Below are 20,727 nucleotides of genomic sequence, written 5' to 3' on the forward strand. Positions count from 1 at the left end.
ATTAATCTAACAGATACAGAAAACAGGGAAAAGATGAAGATCGACAGAAGCACAAATCGACAACAAGGAAAAAAACACGAATGAAAGCAGACAGAGAAAGACGAATGCAGACAGTAGGAACAAACACGAACCTGTGCGGTCGAAGGAAAAATCGACAGCTCCGGTGTTGCTGTGGGGTGCGACGATCTCCGGCCGGTGGCGACGAGATGGCTAACGGCGGCGAGTAGGGGAGGATCGCTTGAGGAGTCAACGACAGGAGCAGACGATCGTCGTTGGAGGAGACGTATGTGATATGCTGTATAAGGTTATTAGGTTAACAGTATATTTACAAATGGTGTAAACAATCAGTTTAATGGTGAAATATTGGTTAATTTCTTTAAACGGTGAAATAAAGAGTTTTTTAATAAGGAACTAGAGGGGTTACCCGCGCGTTGCGCGGGGCAAAATGATGAGAAAGTTTGCTTTCAAACAATTGTTGCTGCTCTTGTTTAGGTGACATGGAATGATGAGAAAGTTTGCTTTCAAACAATTGTTGCTGCTCTTGGAAACTTCTATGCTATGCATCCACATCTATTGCCAAATCCATCAGGTGAAGGAGTTTCAGATTTTTATAAAAGACAAGGGAAAGGAAATGTTTCAGGAGGTACGTTTTTTTTGCACTCTAAGTTCCTTTAACTTGTTTCATCTGTGTACATTACATCCATTTTTGAGTTAAAAGACCTTAGAAGGGATATTTGAGAAAATGCAACTACAAAACTAAATACCCCTCAACCTTTCCCATTCAAGGTCCATCTCCCTCGTTTTAGTGGAAGTAAGGATTTCACTGGGGGATTTTCGGCGCAAATGCAAAAGATAGGGAAATATTTTAGAGAGGGCCATTTTTTTCTATTGTTGCGTTGTACTTTCAAAAAAATTCAGTTTGAAAACACAAAAAGTAATTGATATATTTGAATGTTTGTGTAGAACAATATAATGTGATTTCTAAACAAAAATATTAATGCTAGAAAATATTGGTGCTTTATTTTTGAGTTTGAAAAAGAATAGGTTACACTTCAAAGAACTTCTGTTATGACTTTTTCACATGGAAACTCTTATGTATATTAAATCAACTCTGCTTTTATGGAACAACAGCTTCAAACCATCAATTGCTACTCCGTTCTCTGGAAGAATGCAAGTTTTCAACAAATTCAACATATGTTATTGGTGCTTTATTTTTGAGTTTGAAAAAGAATAGGTCCTATTTTTCTAAATGGATCTCTATTATTTATGTGTTGGCAGTGATGAATTTAATGTGAATCATAAATATACTAATGCATATTTGATTCATATAAAAGTATAGTGCAGTGGTTAATCTGGTTCTCATAATGAACAAATATATGTTTTTATTGGTGTGATTTAGTTAATTAGCTGTTATGATTGGCTAATCTGGTTCTGAATTCTGTGTGATATTGTGAAAAACTTAGATCTGTTAAGTACTAACTCTTGTTAGATAATGTTTTGACCTTTTTCAGGTTGAGTGGTCTGGATGCCATTAGTCTTGGAAATAAAGTAGAAGAGGGACTTATTGCTGCTGATCCTAACCTTTCATCTTTAGTTTTATGTGGTAAAGATTTTTGTGATGCAAATGGTATAAAAAAAACAATCACAAGTGAATGACATATGAATTACATGTGATTCACATGTAATTCACATGTAAATCACATATGAATTACATACGATTCACATGTAAATCACATATGACTTACATGTGATTCACATGTAAATCACAAGTGAATCACATATGAATTACATGTGATTCACATGTAATTCACATATAAATTACACGTGATTCACATGTAAATCACAAGTGAATTACATATGAATTACATGTGATTCACATATGAATTACATGTGATTCACATGTAAATCACAAGTGAATCACATATGAATTTCAAGTAATTCATATATGATTCACATGTAATTCACATATGAATTACAAGTAATTCATATATGATTAACATGTAATTCACATATGATTCACTTGTGATTCACATGTAAATCACAAGTGAATCAGTTATGAATTACATGTGATTCACATGTAAATCACAAGTGAATTACGTATGAGTTACATGTGATTCATATGTAATTTACATATTAATCACATTTAATTCACAAGTGATTCACATATAAATTACATGTGATTCACATGTAATTCATATGTAAATCACAAGTGAATCACATATGAGTTACATGTGATTCATATGTAATTTACATATGAATCACATGTAATTCATAAGTAAATCACAAGTGATTCACATATGAATTACATGTGATTCACATTTGATTTACATGTGATTTATATATGATGTCATATGTAAATGTGATTCATATGTGAATCGCATGTGATTCATATGTTAATCACTTGAAAATCACATATTTGTTTTTGTGAGTGTTTTTGCATCAATTAGTTAATTCACATATAAATCACACGTAATTCATATGTGAATCATTTGTGATTCATATGTAAATCACATATGTATTTTTGTGAGTGTTTTTGCATCAATCATTTTTTTTTAATTTTCTTGTAGATTTGAAAGAAATTGTGGTGAATATTGAAGAGGTGAAAAATGATAAATTGAAGAAAATGAGGAAATATTGACACGAAGACATGAAAACGCTTTGAAATTTGTAGCATTTTTTATTTTTTATATTTTATTTTGTATCGAATAAAATACTTGTACTATTATGTTTATAGATTAATTAATAAAAATGTGATCTTTTGTGATTTACTTACGAATATTATAGTATAAGAAATATAAATATATGCATTTGAAAAAATATGCATATATGCACCTAAAATTTACTTTTTAAAAAAAATGCAGTTTTTTTGAAAAATTTGTAGTTTTTTTTTTAAATGCAGTTTTTTTTGAAAAAAATGTAACTTTCTTTAAAAAACTTGCAGTTTTTTTTGTAAAAAATACAGTTTTTCAAAAAAATTACAGTTTTTAAATTGCAGTTATTTTGCAATAAAAAATGCAGTTTTTTTTTGAAATTTCAGTTTTTTGAAAAACTTGCAGTTTTTTTTAAAAAATATTTTTTTTCAATTTTTTTTTTCAAAAATTCATGTTTTCTATAAAAAATTAAAAATCTGTATTTAAAAAAAAACGAAAAATACTATATTTAAAAAAATCTGAAAATTTGATTTATGATGTAAATTTTTAGACATTTATATTAATATATTAAATAATATAAAAAAATTTAAACGTTAAATAAGATTGGTAAGATGACGATCATGTCATTAATGAATTACTTTTGATCCAATGCTCAACTTTTAGTTCTCGGGTTCTTGTGAAAATATGAGTTCTCAACCGATCTCAACCCTATATATATATATATATATATATATATATATATATATATATATATATATATATATATATATATATATATATATATATAGGGAAGGGTTATTTGGAAAACAAAAAATCGCAGGTTTTTAAAGAAATTCGATGAAAAAAAAATTTGAAAAAAAAACCTTTTTTTTTATAAAAAAAAATTTGAAAAAAAAACCTTTTTTTTTATAAAAAAATGATTTTTATTTTTTTCCAGCGAATTTTAATAAAAAGCTGCGATATTTTAAAAAAAAATTCAAAAAAAAGTTTTGTAATCTCTAAATATTTTTTTATGAATTTTTATGATTTTTAGGGTTTTTTGTTTTCCATAGAACCTAAACCTATATATATATATATATATATATATATATATATATATATATATATATATATATATATATATATATATATATATATATATATATATATAGTAACTGAATATTATATAATATTTACAAGAATCAAGTTACAACTTGTTATAGATGAAAAAATGGTATAAATATATACTTATGGATTAAAGCCAAAACACGTTTACAAAATGCAAGTTTTAATATGGTTAAGCTAAACTAAACTGGACATCTTTGTTAGAGAGACCCTTCTTTCAAAAAAAATGCACATTTTCTAAGAAAAACATCAAATTCAAGTTTTGTCGATTAAAATCACAATTTGAGCTCCAGTTTTTTTGATTGTTTAAACTTTAAACGGTTTGTAACCTAAATACACAAAATGGATAAGGATTTTGATTGTTTAAACTTTAAACGGTTTGTAATCTAAACTTTAAACGGTTTTTTTTTATTGTTTAAAATGTAGTACACTGTAACTACATTTTCTTAAAACTAACTTAAATACACAAAATGGATGAGGATTTTGGGTCAAAATCAAAGGTGTATTAATTCTTAAATGATTGTTTGAAACTTCTATGGTAATTCTTAGATGTAATTATGTATTTATATTTGTGCATAAACTGATTGTTTGAAACTTCTATGGTAATTCTTAGATGTAATTATGTATTTATATTTGTGCATAAACTGATTGTTTGAAACTTCTATGGTAATTCTTTACGGTCAATGGTGAACGCAAATTAGATCGGTAATTTTTTACGGTCAGTAATATTACCATTACTTTCTCTCTTATTATTCAAGTAAAGATAGTCGGAGATTGGTCTTCATACGTTCGCGAGTGTATGGTAATTCTTTACGGTCAATGGTGAATGCAAATTAGATCGGTAAAAGACGCAGTCGATGATTTTTTTTTCCTATGAAACGTGTATTTTGAAGTATTTAATAAAAACATTGTTCTTTTTATAATTTACTCATTCAAATTGCACCAAATAGTAACGTACACACTACACACAACATGTTTTAAATTTTTACCTTATAATAGCAACTTAGTTACACTTTTACCAACTATAGCAAAAGTTAACCTGAAAAATCGGTAAGCAGTAACAAATCTACTTTTTAATTTCTTTCTTTTTATATTTTTTTGCTTATGAGTAATTACTAATATCAACTCATCATTTTGAATCAAAGAAATGTTCAAGCGGGATAATCTCAATCAAACATGGAATAATCATATAGCTTCAACCAATGCTAGGAATTTGCAAATTTGTATGCTTTTAAAGAGCAATATTATATCAAAGAAGAATGGTTTGCAAATTTGTGCCTATTGATGTTCGTTAATCTTATTTAAAATGAACTGCAGGTATATATTTGTGTAAAATTGTTTTAATTAGTGTAATTTTATGGGTTTTTTATGGACTATGCGAATACCAAATATTGATGTTCGATTACCTTATATCATCATGTATCTCAATCACATTGATGAAAACTGAACCGAGTTTGAGCAAGACCGGAAATGATTTCATGTATGCTTCACGTATATACTTACTGTGTTAAGAAAAGCTTAAAAATAATCACAATTTTTATCCAACATCAACTGTTCTTTTTCAAATTTTTGTGTCTCAAAGATCCTATAAACATTAAATATGTACACTCAAAGATCCATTCCATTCCATCCAACCAACCAACAAAACACACATTCTTGATACATTATTACATACAATGAGCATTTTTAAGAAGAAAAACCTAAACTTGACACTGACTGAAACAAACTACAAGGTGGATATCAATCTTCATCATCAGAACTATCATCGCTACTATACTCAGTATCACTATCATCATCAATATCAAGCTGCAAATGTCGAACCTGTATCGGTTGTGGTCCCTTCCCAAACCCAGGAACATGAACCGGTTGCTGTTGCTCCTCCATCCTAGGAGCAACAGCAACTGAATCCAACGGTGGCAAAGCCACCGGGTCCCCCGGCTTCCATCCAGCCGGCGGAAGAATCGGTAGATCCGTCGACAACTGCACCGGCATCCCTGGCTTCCACCCAGACGACACCACAATATTCGTGGGAAGCATATCCTTAATCGCCATATTCCCAACCAAATTACCCTCCAACATATTTTCAGCCAAGGGCTCAATCGTAAATTTCTCCTTATCGGATTTCGGTAATCCCACGTCCATGTCAGCAAATAAGTACAACTGAGAAGCACACATCTGCTCCTCCTGAGGTGTGGGGGGCAAAGCCCCCCGCAGGGGGGGCTGTCTCTGCCCCAAACTCAGGCGGAGCAAACGTCGTGTAACTTATTCTATGTGCGTAGGATAAAATATCGTTTAAGTTTAAATGTGTGGCAAGTATTGTTGTATTTGAATCCTCTTCACTTTCTTCAACTTTGGATCTTTTTAAACGGCGATAATCGGAGTAATCATCGACTAACATGTCGAGAACACGTTCGGATTCTTTAAGTTTGTTAGCAAACGCGAGAATTGCGGAATCTTTGGATCGGATTTCACGGGTTATTTTTTGTTTGGCGTCTTGAAGGTCGAGGATTTCTTGGAGTTCGGTTACGGATTCAAAGAGTTGGGATTAGTGGGTTGTAAAGAGGGAAATGATTTCTTTTGTGGTGGTGGGAATGGATTCGGTTGGGGCTTGGGTTTGGGTGGAAAGGAATGTGGGAAATGAACCACGGAATGTGGTAAGCCATTGGGTTTGGTTTGGGGAGACATCGAAGAGTTTTGTTGTGAGGGATGACATTCTTAAGAGGATTGATTGGGCTCTTTGTAGAGGTGGAAGGAGGGGGAGTAGGGTTAGGGAGGTGGGGGTTGTTTGTAGATTTGGGTGGAGGTTAGGTGGGTGTGATTGTGGGATTTGTGAGGTGAATTTTGGAGGGGCTGGGGTTTGTAAAGATGGTGAATTAGGGTTTGGGAGGCCTAGCCTAGCGGGAGATTGTATCATCTGGTGAGGTACGTTTTGTAGCATTTTTGGACTTTTCTTATGAATTTGTTTGTTACAAAACCAACACAAAGTAACAAAAAAAAGGTTTAACATCAGATGATAATAATGCAGTCTACAACTCTACATAATATGAATCAGTCCATTCAACCATGATATGATTTCAGGAAATCATCATGGAGTTAAAGAAGCCATTTTTGATAAACCAATTGACCAAATTGTTTTTAGCAGTTCCACACAAAAACATCATACACATTCATGGGGATTCCAAAGAGAAAATTCATGTATTTTGTGCAACATAATTCGATGCAATTCCCACAGTAAGTGGAAGGATCTGGAGGGGCAGATGGGTTGGTTGCAGAAGGAATATGATTAAATGAGGGATTAGGAGGGTGTTTGGCTAAGCTTATTAAAAATGCTTTTAACTTTTTAACTTATATCTTATTATCTTATAGCAATGTCAAAACGGTGTTTTTTTAAAAAAATGTTTGGATTAGCTTATAGCGGTGTCAAAACCCTATAAGCTGATAAGCCATTTTTAGTGTTTGGCAAAAAAAAAAAAAAACTGCTTATATGTGTCAAATTACCAAAAAGGAGTTCCTTTTATATTATGAAGTTTAGACTTAAGTTTCTTTTTTTGATGTATCAGCATCAACAAGATTAACATTGTTGGTGTCCATAACCTAAATTGCAGTCCATTATCATATAAGCATCTTAAGAATTTCATTCAAAAACAAAAGAGGCATGCACCTTCAAACTGTTACAGAATTGAACAAACACATACACTTTCAAATTGTTCCAGTTATCATATAAGCATCTTAAGAATAACATCTAGGTTCAATAGAAAATTGAAGAACAAACACATACACAATTGGCCTTTGTAATCAGTTTTCATTTCACATTCAAAGGTAAACTACACATTCAAAGGTATTTCATTCAAAATCAGTTCTCGTTGCACATTCAACTTCAAATCAAAAAAATCGACAGCAAGGAAAATTCATATCATGAACCAGAAAACAGATACCAAAAAATCGACAGCTCCTTTGTCAAAAAAAGAGAAACATGAAATACAAATCTTAACATATTAGATTTTAATCTCTACATTTTATATATGGAATCAATTCAGTATACGATTTTTTGAGTTCCAATTCAATTCAGTATAAATATCGATTGAAAATTCCGAGAACCAAAAAATTAATCTAACAGATACAGAAAACAGGGAAAAGATGAAGATCGACAGAAGCACAAATCGACAGCAAGGAAAAAAACACGAATGAAAGCAGACAGAGAAAGACGAATGCAGACAGTAGGAACAAACACGAACCTGTGCGGTCGAAGGAAAATCGACAGCTCCTGTGTTGCTGTGGGCTGCGACGATCTCCGGCCGGTGGCGACGAGATGGCTAACGGCGGCGAGCAGGGGAGGATCGCGTGAGGAGTCAACGACAGGAGCAGACGATCGTCGTTGGAGGAGGCGTATGTGATATGCTGTATAAGGTTATTAGGTTAACAGTATATTTACAAATGGTGTAAACAATCAGTTTAATGGTGAAATATTGGTTAATTTCTTTAAACGGTGAAATAAAGAATTTTTTAATAAGGAACTAGAGGGGTTACCCGCGCGTTGCGCAGGGCAGAATGATGAGAAAGTTTGCTTTCAAACAATTGTTGCTGCTCTTGTTTAGGTGACATGGAATGATGAGAAAGTTTGCTTTCAAACAATTGTTGCTGCTCTTGGAAACTTCTATGCTATGCATCCACATGTATTGTCAAATCCATCAGGTGAAGGAGTTTCAGATTTTTATAAAAGACAAGGGAAAGGAAATGTTTCAGGAGGTACGTTTTTTTTGCACTCTAAGTTCCTTTAACTTGTTTCATCTGTGTATATTACATCCATTTTTGAGTTAAAAGACCTTAGAAGGGATATTTGAGAAAATGCAACTACAAAACTAAATACCCCTCAACCTTTCCCATTCAAGGTCCATCTCCCTCGTTTTAGTGGAAGTAAGGATTTCACAGGGGGATTTTCGGCACAAATGCAAAAGATAGGGATATATTTTAGAGAGGGCCATTTTTTTCTATTGTTGCGTTGTACTTTCAAAAAAATTCAGTTTGAAAATACAAAAAGTAATTGATATATTTGAAAGTTTGTGTAGAACAATATAATGTGATTTCTAAACAAAAATATTAATGCTAGAAAATATTGGTGCTTTATTTTTGAGTTTGAAAAAGAATAGGTTACACTTCAAGGAACTTCTGTTATGACTTTTTCACATGGAAACTCTTATGTATATTAAATCAACTATGCTTTTATGGAACAACAGCTTCAAACCATCAATTGCTACTCCGTTCTCTGGAAGAATGCAAGTTTTCAACAAATTCAACATATGTTATTGGTGCTTTATTTTTGAGTTTGAAAAAGAATAGGTCCTATTTTTCTAAATGGATCTCTATTATTTATGTGTTGGCAGTGATGAATTTAATGTGAATCATAAATATACTAATGCATATTTGATTCATATAAAAGTATAGTGCAGTGGTTAATCTGGTTCTCATAATGAACAAATATATGTTTTTATTGGTGTGATTTAGTTAATTAGCTGTTATGATTGGCTAATCTGGTTCTGAATTCTGTGTGACATTGTGAAGAACTTAGATCTGTTAAGTACTAACTCTTGTTAGATAATGTTTTGACCTTTTTCAGGTTGAGTGGTCTGGATGCCATTAGTCTTGGAAATAAAGTAGAAGAGGGACTTATTGTTGCTGATCTTAACCTTTCATCTTTAGTTTTATGTGGTAAAGATTTTTGTGATGCAAATGGTATAAAAAAACAATCACAAGTGAATGACATATGAATTACATGTGATTCACATGTAATTCACATGTAAATCACATATGAATTACATGCGATTCACATGTAAATCACATATGACTTACATGTGATTCACATGTAAATCACAAGTGAATCACATATGAATTACATGTGATTCACATGTAATTCACATATAAATTACACGTGATTCACATGTAAATCACAAGTGAATTACATATGAATTACATGTGATTCACATATGAATTACATGTGATTCACATGTAAATCACAAGTGAATCACATATGAATTTCAAGTAATTCATATATGATTCACATGTAATTCACATATGAATTACAAGTAATTCATATATGATTCACATGTAATTCACATATGATTCACTTGTGATTCACATGTAAATCACAAGTGAATCACTTATGAATTACATGTGATTCACATGTAAATCACAAGTGAATTACGTATGAGTTACATGTGATTCATATGTAATTTACATATTAATCACATTTAATTCACAAGTGATTCACATATAAATTACATGTGATTCACATGTAATTCATATGTAAATCACAAGTGAATCACATATGAGTTACATGTGATTCATATGTAATTTACATATGAGTTACATGTGATTCATATGTAATTTACATATGAATCACATGTAATTCATAAGTAAATCACAAGCGATTCACATATGAATTACATGTGATTTATATATGATGTCATATGTAAATGTGATTCATATGTGAATCGCATGTGATTCATATGTTAATCACATGAAAATCACATATGTATTTTTGTGAGTGTTTTTGCATCAATTAGTTAATTCACATATAAATCACATGTAATTCATATGTGAATCATTTGTGATTCATATGTAAATCACATATGTATTTTTGTGACTGTTTTTGCATCAATCATTTTTTTTTAATTTTCTTGTAGATTTGAAAGAAATTGTGGTGAATATTGAAGAGGTGAAAAATGATAAATTGAAGAAAATAAGGAAATATTGACACGAAGACATGAAAACGCTTTGAAATTTATAGCATTTTTTATTTTTTATATTTTATTTTGTATCGAATAAAATATTTGTACTATTATGTTTATAGATTAATTAATAAAAATGAGATCTTTTGTGATTTACTTACGAATATTATAGTATAAGAAATATAAATATATGCATTTGAAAAAATATGCATATATGCACCTAAAATTTACTTTTTAAAAAAAAATGCAGTTTTTTTGAAAAATTTGTAGTTTTTTTTTTTGAAAAAAATGTAACTTTCTTTAAAAAACTTGCAGTTTTTTATGAAAAAAATGCAGTTTTTCAAAAAAATTACAGTTTTTAAATTGCAGTTATTTTGCAAAACAAAATGCTGTTTTTTTTTTGAAATTTTAGTTTTTTGAAAAACTTGCAGTTTTTTAAAAAAAAATATTTTTTTTCAATTTTTTTTTCAAAAATTCATGTTTTCTATAAAAAATTAAAAATCTGTATTTAAAAAAAAACGAAAAATACTATATTTAAAAAAATCTGAAAATTTGATTTATGATGTAAATTTTTAGACATTTATATTAATATATTAAATAATATAAAAAAATTTAAACATTAAATAAGATTGGTAAGATGACGATCATGTCCTTAATGATTTACTTTTGATCCAATGCTCAACTTTTAGTTCTCGTGTTCTTGGAAAATATGAGTTCTCAACCGATCTCAACTATATATATATATATATATATATATATATATATATATATATATATATATATATATATATATATATATATATATATATATATATATATATATATATATATATATATTGGGAAGGGTTATTTGGAAAACAAAAACCCTAAAAAACCAAAAAATCATAAAAATGCATAAAAAAATACCTAGAGATCACAAAACTTTTTTTTGACATTTTTTATGAAAAAATCGCAGGTTTTTAAAGAAATTCGCTGAAAAAAAAATTTAAAAAAAAAACCTTTTTTTTTATAAAAAAAATGATTTTTATTTTTTTTTAGTGAATTTTAATAAAAAGCTGCGATTTTTTATAAAAAAAATTCAAAAAAAAGTTTTGTGATCTCTAAGTATTTTTTTATGCATTTTTATGATTTTTAGGGTTTTTTGTTTTCCATAGAACCTAAACCTATATATATATATATATATAGTAACTGAATATTATATAATATTTACAAGAATCAAGTTACAACTTGTTATAGATGAAAAAATGGTATAAATATATACTTATGGATTAAAGCCAAAACACGTTTATAAAATGCAAGTTTTAATATGGTTAAGCTAAACTAAACTGGACATCTTTGTTAGAGAGATCCTTCTTTCAAAAAAAAATGCACAATTTCTAAGAAAAACATCAAATTCAAGTTTTGTCGATTAAAATCACAATTTGAGCTCCGGTTTTTTTGATAGTTTAAACTTTAAACGGTTTGTACCCTAAATACACAAAATGGATAAGGATTTTGATTGTTTAAACTTTAAACGGTTTGTAATCTAAACTTTAAACGGTTTTTTTTATTGTTTAAAATGTAGTACACTGTAACTACATTTTCTTAAAACTAACTTAAATACACAAAATGGATAAGGATTTTGGGTCAAAATCAAAGGTGTATTAATTCTTAAATGATTGTTTGAAACTTCTATGGTAATTCTTAGATGTAATTATGTATTTATATTTGTGCATAAACTGATTGTTTGAAACTTCTATGGTAATTCTTAGATGTAATTATGTATTTATATTTGTGCATAAACTGATTGTTTGAAACTTCTATGGTAATTCTTTACGGTCAATGGTGAATGCAAATTAGATCGGTAATTTTTTACGGTCAATATTATTACCATTACTTTCTCTCTTATTATTCAAGTAAAGATAGTCGGAGATTGGTCTTCATACGTTCGCGAGTGTATGGTAATTCTTTACGGTCAATGGTGAATGCAAATTAGATCGGTAAAAGACGCAGTCGATGATTTTTTTTTTCCTATGAAACGTGTATTTTGAAGTATTTAATAAAAACATTGTTCTTTTTATAATTTACTCATTCAAATTGCCCCAAATAGTAACGTACACACTACACACAACATGTTTTAAATTTTTACCTTATAATAGCAACTTAGTTACAGTTTTACCAACTATAGCAAAAGTTAACCTGAAAAATCGGTAAGCAGTAACAAATCTACTTTTTAATTTCTTTCTTTTTATATTTTTTTGCTTATGAGTAATTACTAATATCAACTCATCATTTTGAATCAAAGAAATGTTCAAGCGGGATAATCTCAATCAAACATGGAATAATCATATAGCTTCAACCAATGCTAGGAATTTGCAAATTTGTATGCTTTTAAAGAGCAATATTATATCAAAGAAGAATGGTTTGCAAATTTGTGCCTATTGATGTTCGTTAATCTTATTTAAAATGAACTTCAGGTATATATTTGTGTAAAATTGTTTTAATTAGTGTAATTTTATTGGTTTTTTATGGACTATGCGAATACCAAATATTGATGTTCGATTACCTTATATATCATGTATCTCAATCACATTGACGAAAACTGAACCGAGTTTGAGCAAGACCGGAAATGATTTCATGTATGCTTCACGTATATACTTACTGTGTTAAGAAAAGCTTAAAAATAATCACAATTTTTATCCAACATCAACTGTTCTTTTTCAAATTTTTGTGTCTCAAAGATCCTATAAACATTAAATATGTACACTCAAAGATCCATTCCATTCCATCCAACCAACCAACAAAACACACATTCTTGATACATTATTACATACAATGAGCATTTTTAAGAAGAAAAACCTAAACTTGACACTGACTGAAACAAACTACAAGGTGGATATCAATCTTCATCATCAGAACTATCATCGCTACTATACTCAGTATCACTATCATCATCAATATCAAGCTGCACATGTCGAACCTGTATCGGTTGTGGTCCCTTCCCAAACCCAGGAACATGAACCGGTTGGTGTTGCTCCTCCATCCTAGGAGCAACAACAACTGAATTCAACGGTGGCAAAGCCACCGGGTATCCCGGCTTCCATCCAGCCGGCGGAAGAATCGGTAGATCCGTCGGCAACTGCACCGGTATCCCCGGCTTCCACCCAGACGGCACCACAATATTCGTGGGAAGCATATCCTTAATCGCCATATTCCCAACCAAATTACCCTCCAACACATTTTCAGCCAAGGGCTCAATCGTAAATTTCTCCTTATCGGATTTCGGTAATCCCACGTCCATGTCAGCAAATAAGTACAACTGAGAAGCACACATCTGCTCCTCCTGAGGTGTGGGGGGCAAAGCCCCCCGCAGGGGGGGCTGTCTCTGCCCCAAACACAGGTGGAGCAAACGTCGTGTAACTTATTCTATGTGCGTAGGATAAAATATCGTTTAAGTTTAAATGTGTGGCAACTGTTGTTGTATTTGAATCCTCTTCACTTTCTTCAACTTTGGATCTTTTTAAACGGCGATAATCGGAGTAATCATCGACTAACATGTCGAGAACACGTTCGGATTCTTTAAGTTTGTTAGCAAACGCGAGAATTGCGGAATCTTTGGATCGGATTTCACGGGTTATTTTTTGTTTGGCGTCTTGAAGGTCGAGGATTTCTTGGAGTTCGGTTACGGATTCAAAGAGTTGGGATTGGAGGGTTGTAAAGAGGGAAATGATTTCTTTTGTGGTGGTGGGAATGGAATCGGTTGGGGCTTGGGTTTGGGTGGAAAGGAATGTGGGAAATGAACCACGGAATGTGGTAAGCCATTGGGTTTGGTTTGGGGAGACATCGAAGAGTTTTGTTGTGAGGGATGACATTCTTAAGAGGATTGATTGGGCTCTTTGTAGAGGTGGAAGGAGGGGGAGTAGGGTTAGGGAGGTGGGGGTTGTTTGTAGATTTGGGTGGAGGTTAGGTGGGTGTGATTGTGGGATTTGTGAGGTGAATTTTGGAGGGGCTGGGGTTTGTAAAGATGGTGAATTAGGGTTTGGGAGGCCTAGCCTAGCGGGAGATTGTATCATCTGGTGAGGTACGTTTTGTAGCATTTTTGGACTTTTCTTATGAATTTGTTTGTTACAAAACCAACACAAAGTAACAAAAAAAAGGTTTAACATCAGATGATAATAATGCAGTCTACAACTCTACATAATATGAATCAGTCCATTCAACCATGATATGATTTCAGGAAATCATCATGGAGTTAAAGAAGCCATTTTTGATAAACCAATTGACCAAATTGTTTTTAGCAGTTCCACACAAAAACATCATACACATTCATAGGGATGCCAAAGAGAAAATTCATGTATTTTGTGCAACATAATTCGATGCAATTCCCACAGTAACTGGAAGGATCTGGAGGGGCAGATGGGTTGGTTGCAGAAGGAATATGATTAAATGAGGGATTAGGAGGGTGTTTGGCTAAGCTTATTAAAAATGCTTTTAACGTTTTAACTTATATCTTATTAGCTTATAGCAATGTCAAAACGGAGTTTTTTTAAAAAAATGTTTGGATTAGCTTATAGCGGTGTCAAAACCCTATAAGCTGATAAGCCGTTTTTAGTGTTTGGGAAAAAAAAACTGCTTATATGTGTCAAATTACCAAAAAGGAGTTCCTTTTATATTATGAAGTTTAGACTTAAGTTTCTTTTTTTGATGTATCAGCATCAACAAGATTAACATTGTTGGTGTCCATAACCTAAATTACAGTCCATTATCATATAAGCATCTTAAGAATTTCATTCAAAAACAAAAGAGACATGCACCTTCAAACTGTTACAGAATTGAACAAACACATACACTTTCAAATTGTTCCAGTTATCATATAAGCATCTTAAGAATAACATCTAGGTTCAATAGAAAATTGAAGAACAAACACATACACAATTGGCCTTTGTAATCAGTTTTCATTTCACATTCAAAGGTAAACTACACATTCAAAGGTATTTCATTCAAAATCAGTTCTCATTTCACATTCAACTTCAAATCAAAAAAATCGACAGCAAGGAAAATTCATATCATGAACCAGAAAACAGATACCAAAAAATCGATAGCTCCTTTGTCAAAAAAAGAGAAACATGAAATACAAATCTTAACATATTAGATTTTAATCTCTACATTTTATATATGGAATCAATTCAGTATACGATTTTTTGAGTTCCAATTCAATTCAGTATAAATATCGATTGAAAATTCAGAGAACCAAAAAATTAATCTAACAGATACAGAAAACAGGGAAAAGATGAAGATCGACAGAAGCACAAATCGACAGCAAGGAAAAAAACACGAATGAAAGCAGACAGAGAAAGACGAATGCAGACAGTAGGAACAAACACGAACCTGTGCGGTCGAAGGAAAAATCGACAGCTCCGGTGTTGCTGTGGGCTGCGGCGATCTCCGGCCGGTGGCGACGTGATGGCTAACGGCGGCGAGCAGGGAAGGATCGCTTGAGGAGGCGTATGTGATATGTTGTATAAGGTTATTAGGTTAACAGTATATTTACAAATGGTGTAAACAATTAGTTTAATGGTGAAATATTGGTTAATTTCTTTAAACGGTGAAATAAAGAGTTTTTTAATAAGGAACTAGAGGGGTTACCCGCACGTTGCGCGGGGCAGAATGAGGAGAAAGTTTGCTTTCAAACAATTGTTGCTGCTCTTGTTTAGGTGACATGGAATGATGAGAAAGTTTGCTTTAAAACAATTGTTGCTGCTCTTGGAAACTTCTATGTTATGCATCCACATCTATTGCCAAATCCATCAGGTGAAGGAGTTTCAGATTTTTATAAAAGACAAGGGAAAGGAAATGTTTCAGGAGGTACGTTTTTTTTGCACTCTAAGTTCCTTTAACTTGTTTCATCTGTGTACATTACATCCATTTTTGAGTTAAAAGACCTTAGAAGGGATATTTGAGAAAATGCAACTACAAAACTAAATACCCCTCAACCTTTCCCATTCAAGGTCCATCTCCCTCGTTTTAGTGGAAGTAAGGATTTCACAGGGGGATTTTCGGCACAAATGCAAAAGATAGGGATATATTTTAGAGAGGGCCATTTTTTTCTATTGTTGCGTTGTACTTTCAAAAAAATTCAGTTTGAAAATACAAAAAGTAATTGATATATTTGAAAGTTTGTGTAGAACAATATAATGTGATTTCTAAACAAAAATATTAATGCTAGAAAATATTGGTGCTTTATTTTTGAGTTTGAAAAAGAATAGGTTACACTTCAAAGAACTTCTGTTATGACTTTTTCACATGGAAACTCTTATGTATATTAAATCAACTCTGCTTTTATGGAACAACAGCTTCAAACCATCAATTGCTACTCCGTTCTCTGGAAGAATGCAAGTTTTCAACAAATTCAACATATGTTATTGGTGCTTTATTTTTGAGTTTGAAAAAGAATAGGTCCTATTTTTCTAAATGGATCTCTATTATTTATGTGTTGGCAGTGATGAATTTAATGTGAATCATAAATATACTAATGCATATTTGATTCATATAAAAGTATAGTGCAGTGGTTAATCTGGTTCTCATAATGAACAAATATATGTTTTTATTGGTGTGATTTAGTTAATTAGCTGTTATGATTGGCTAATCTGGTTCTGAATTCTGTGTGACATTGTGAAGAACTTAGATCTGTTAAGTACTAACTCTTGTTAGATAATGTTTTGACCTTTTTCAGGTTGAGTGGTCTGGATGCCATTAGTCTTGGAAATAAAGTAGAAGAGGGACTTATTGCTGCTGATCCTAACCTTTCATCTTTAGTTTTATGTGGTAAAGATTTTTATGATTTTTAGGGTTTTTTGTTTTCCATAGAACCTAAACCTATATATATATATAGTAACTGAATATTATATAATATTTACAAGAATCAAGTTATAACTTGTTATAGATGAAAAAATGGTATAAATATATACTTATGGATTAAAGCCAAAACACGTTTACAAAATGCAAGTTTTAATATGGTTAAGCTAAACTAAACTGGACATCTTTGTTAGAGAGACCCTTCTTTCAAAAAAAAAATGCACAATTTCTAAGAAAAACATCAAATTCAAGTTTTGTCGATTAAAATCACAATTTGAGCTCCAGTTTTTTTGATTGTTTAAACTTTAAACGGTTTGTAACCTAAATACACAAAATGGATAAGGATTTTGATTGTTTAAACTTTAAACGGTTTGTAATCTAAACTTTAAACGGTTTTTTTTTATTGTTTAAAATGTAGTACACTGTAACTACATTTTCTTAAAACTAACTTAAATACACAAAATGGATAAGGATTTTGGGTCAAAATCAAAGGTGTATTAATTCTTAAATGATTGTTTGAAACTTCTATGGTAATTCTTAGATGTAATTATGTATTTATATTTGTGCATAAACTGATTGTTTGAAACTTCTATGGTAATTCTTAGATGTAATTATGTATTTATATTTGTGCATAAACTGATTGTTTGAAACTTCTATGGTAATTCTTTACGGTCAATGGTAAATGCAAATGAGATCGGTAATTTTTTACGGTCAATATTATTACCATTACTTTCTCTCTTATTATTCAAGTAAAGATAGTCGGAGATTGGTCTTCATACGTTCGCGAGTGTATGGTAATTCTTTACGGTCAATGGTGAATGCAAATTAGATCGGTAAAAGACGCAGTTGATGATTTTTTTCCTATGAAACGTGTATTTTGAAGTATTTAATAAAAACATTGTTCTTTTTATAATTTACTCATTCAAATTGCACCAAATAGCAACGTACACACTACACACAACATGTTTTAAATTTTTACCTTATAATAGCAACTTAGTTACAGTTTTACCAACTATAGCAAAAGTTAACCTGAAAAATCGGTAAGCAGTAACAAATCTACTTTTTAATTTCTTTCTTTTTATATTTTTTTGCTTATGAGTAATTACTAATATCAACTCATCATTTTGAATCAAAGAAATGTTCAAGCGGGATAATCTCAATCAAACATGGAATAATCATATAGCTTCAACCAATGCTAGGAATTTGCAAATTTGTATGCTTTTAAAGAGCAATATTATATCAAAGAAGAATGGTTTGCAAATTTGTGCCTATTGATGTTCGTTAATCTTATTTAAAATGAAATGCAGGTATATATTTGTGTAAAATTGTTTTAATTAGTGTAATTTTATTGGTTTTTTATGGACTATGCGAATACCAAATATTGATGTTCGATTACCTTACATATCATGTATCTCAATCACATTGACGAAAACTGAACCGAGTTTGAGCAAGATCGGAAATGATTTCATGTATGCTTCACGTATATACTTACTGTGTTAAGAAAAGCTTAAAAGTAATCACAATTTTTATCCAACATCAATTGTTCTTTTTCAAATTTTTGTGTCTCAAAGATCCCATAAACATTAAATATGTACACTCAAAGATCCATTCCATGCCATCCAACCAACCAACAAAACACACATTCTTGATACATTATTACATACAATGAGTATTTTTAAGAAGAAAAACCTAAACTTGACACTGACTGAAACAAACTACAAGGTGGATATCAATCTTCATCATCAGAACTATCATCGCTACTATACTCAGTATCACTATCATCATCAATATCAAGCTGCACATGTCGAACCTGTATCGGTTGTGGTCCCTTCCCAAACCCAGGAACATGAACCGGTTACTGTTGCTCCTCCATCCTAGGAGCAACAACAACTGAATCCAACGGTGGCAAAGCCACCGGGTCCCCTGGCTTCCATCCAGCCGGCGGAAGAATCGGTAGATCCGTCGGCAACTGCACCGGCATCCCCGGCTTCCACCCAGACGGCACCACAATATTCGTGGGAAGCATATCCTTAATCGCCATATTCCCAACCAAATTACCCTCCAACAAATTTTCAGCCAAGGGCTCAATCGTAAATTTCTGCTTATTGGATTTCGGTAATCCTACGTCCATGTCAGCAAATAAGTACAACTGAGAAGCACGCATCTGCTCCTCCTGAGGTGTGGGGGGCAAAGCCCCCCGCAGGGGGGCTGTCTCAGCCCCAAACTCAGGCGGAGCAAACGTCGTGTAACTTATTCTATGTCCGTAGGATAAAATATCGTTTAAGTTTAAATGTGTGGCAACTGTTGTTGTATTTGAATCCTCTTCACTTTCTTCAACTTTGGATCTTTTTAAACGGCGATAATCGGAGTAATCATCGACTAACATGTCGAGAACACGTTCGGATTCTTTAAGTTTGTTAGCAAACGCGAGAATTGCGGAATCTTTGGATCGGATTTCACGGGTTATTTTTTGTTTGGCGTCTTGAAGGTCGAGGATTTCTTGGAGTTCGGTTACGGATTCAAAGAGTTGGGATTGGAGGGTTGTAAAGAGAGAAATGATTTCTTTTGTGGTGGTGGGAATGGAATCGGTTGGGGCTTGGGTTTGGGTGGAAAGGAATGTGGGAAATGAACCACGGAATGTGGTAAGCCATTGGGTTTGGTTTGGGGAGACATCGAAGAGTTTTGTTGTGAGGGATGACATTCTTAAGAGGATTGATTGGGCTCTTTGTAGAGGTGGAAGGAGGGGGAGTAGGGTTAGGGAGGTGGGGGTTGTTTGTAGATTTGGGTGGAGGTTAGGTGGGTGTGATTGTGGGATTTGTGAGGTGAATTTTGGAGGGGCTGGGGTTTGTAAAGATGGTGAATTAGGGTTTGGGAGGCCTAGCCTAGCGGGAGATTGTATCATCTGGTGAGGTACGTTTTGTAGCATTTTTGGACTTTTCTTATGAATCTGTTTGTTACAAAACCAATACAAAGTAACAAAAAAAGGTTTAACATCAGATGATAAAAATGCAGTCTACAACTCTACATAATATGAATAAGTCCATTCAACCATGATATGATTTCAGGAAATCATCATGGAGTTAAAGAAGCCATTTTTGATAAACCAATTGACCAAATTGTTTTTAGCAGTTCCACACAAAAACATCATACACATTCATGGGGATGCCAAAGAGAAAATTCATGTATTTTGTGCAACATAATTCGATGCAATTCCCACAGTAACTGGAAGGATCTGGAGGGGCAGATGGGTTGGTTGCAGAAGGAATATGATTAAATGAGGGATTAGGAGGGTGTTTGGCTAAGCTTATTAAAAATGCTTTTAACTTTTTAACTTATATCTTATTAGCTTATAGCAATGTCAAAACGGAGTTTTTTAAAAAAAATGTTTGGATTAGCTTATAGCGGTGTCAAAA

At 32.0% G+C, this 20,727-nt stretch overlaps 3 pseudogenes; all 3 read right to left on the reverse strand.

Annotated features, from left to right (window-relative positions):
• Window positions 1-5,356: 5,356 nt before the first annotated feature.
• LOC145116459 (mediator of RNA polymerase II transcription subunit 4 pseudogene) lies at window positions 5,357-6,709 on the reverse strand (annotated as a pseudogene).
• Window positions 6,710-13,219: 6,510 nt separating this feature from the next.
• LOC145116218 (mediator of RNA polymerase II transcription subunit 4 pseudogene) lies at window positions 13,220-14,572 on the reverse strand (annotated as a pseudogene).
• A 4,445-nt stretch (window positions 14,573-19,017) lies between these two features.
• LOC145116322 (mediator of RNA polymerase II transcription subunit 4 pseudogene) lies at window positions 19,018-20,260 on the reverse strand (annotated as a pseudogene).
• Between the last annotated feature and the right edge of the window lie 467 nt (window positions 20,261-20,727).

The sequence above is a fragment of the Lactuca virosa genome, chromosome 5 (assembly GCF_052849685.1).
Source record: "Lactuca virosa cultivar CGN04683 chromosome 5, Lactuca_virosa_CGN04683_v6, whole genome shotgun sequence".
In the NCBI taxonomy this organism is placed as follows: domain Eukaryota; kingdom Viridiplantae; phylum Streptophyta; class Magnoliopsida; order Asterales; family Asteraceae; genus Lactuca; species Lactuca virosa.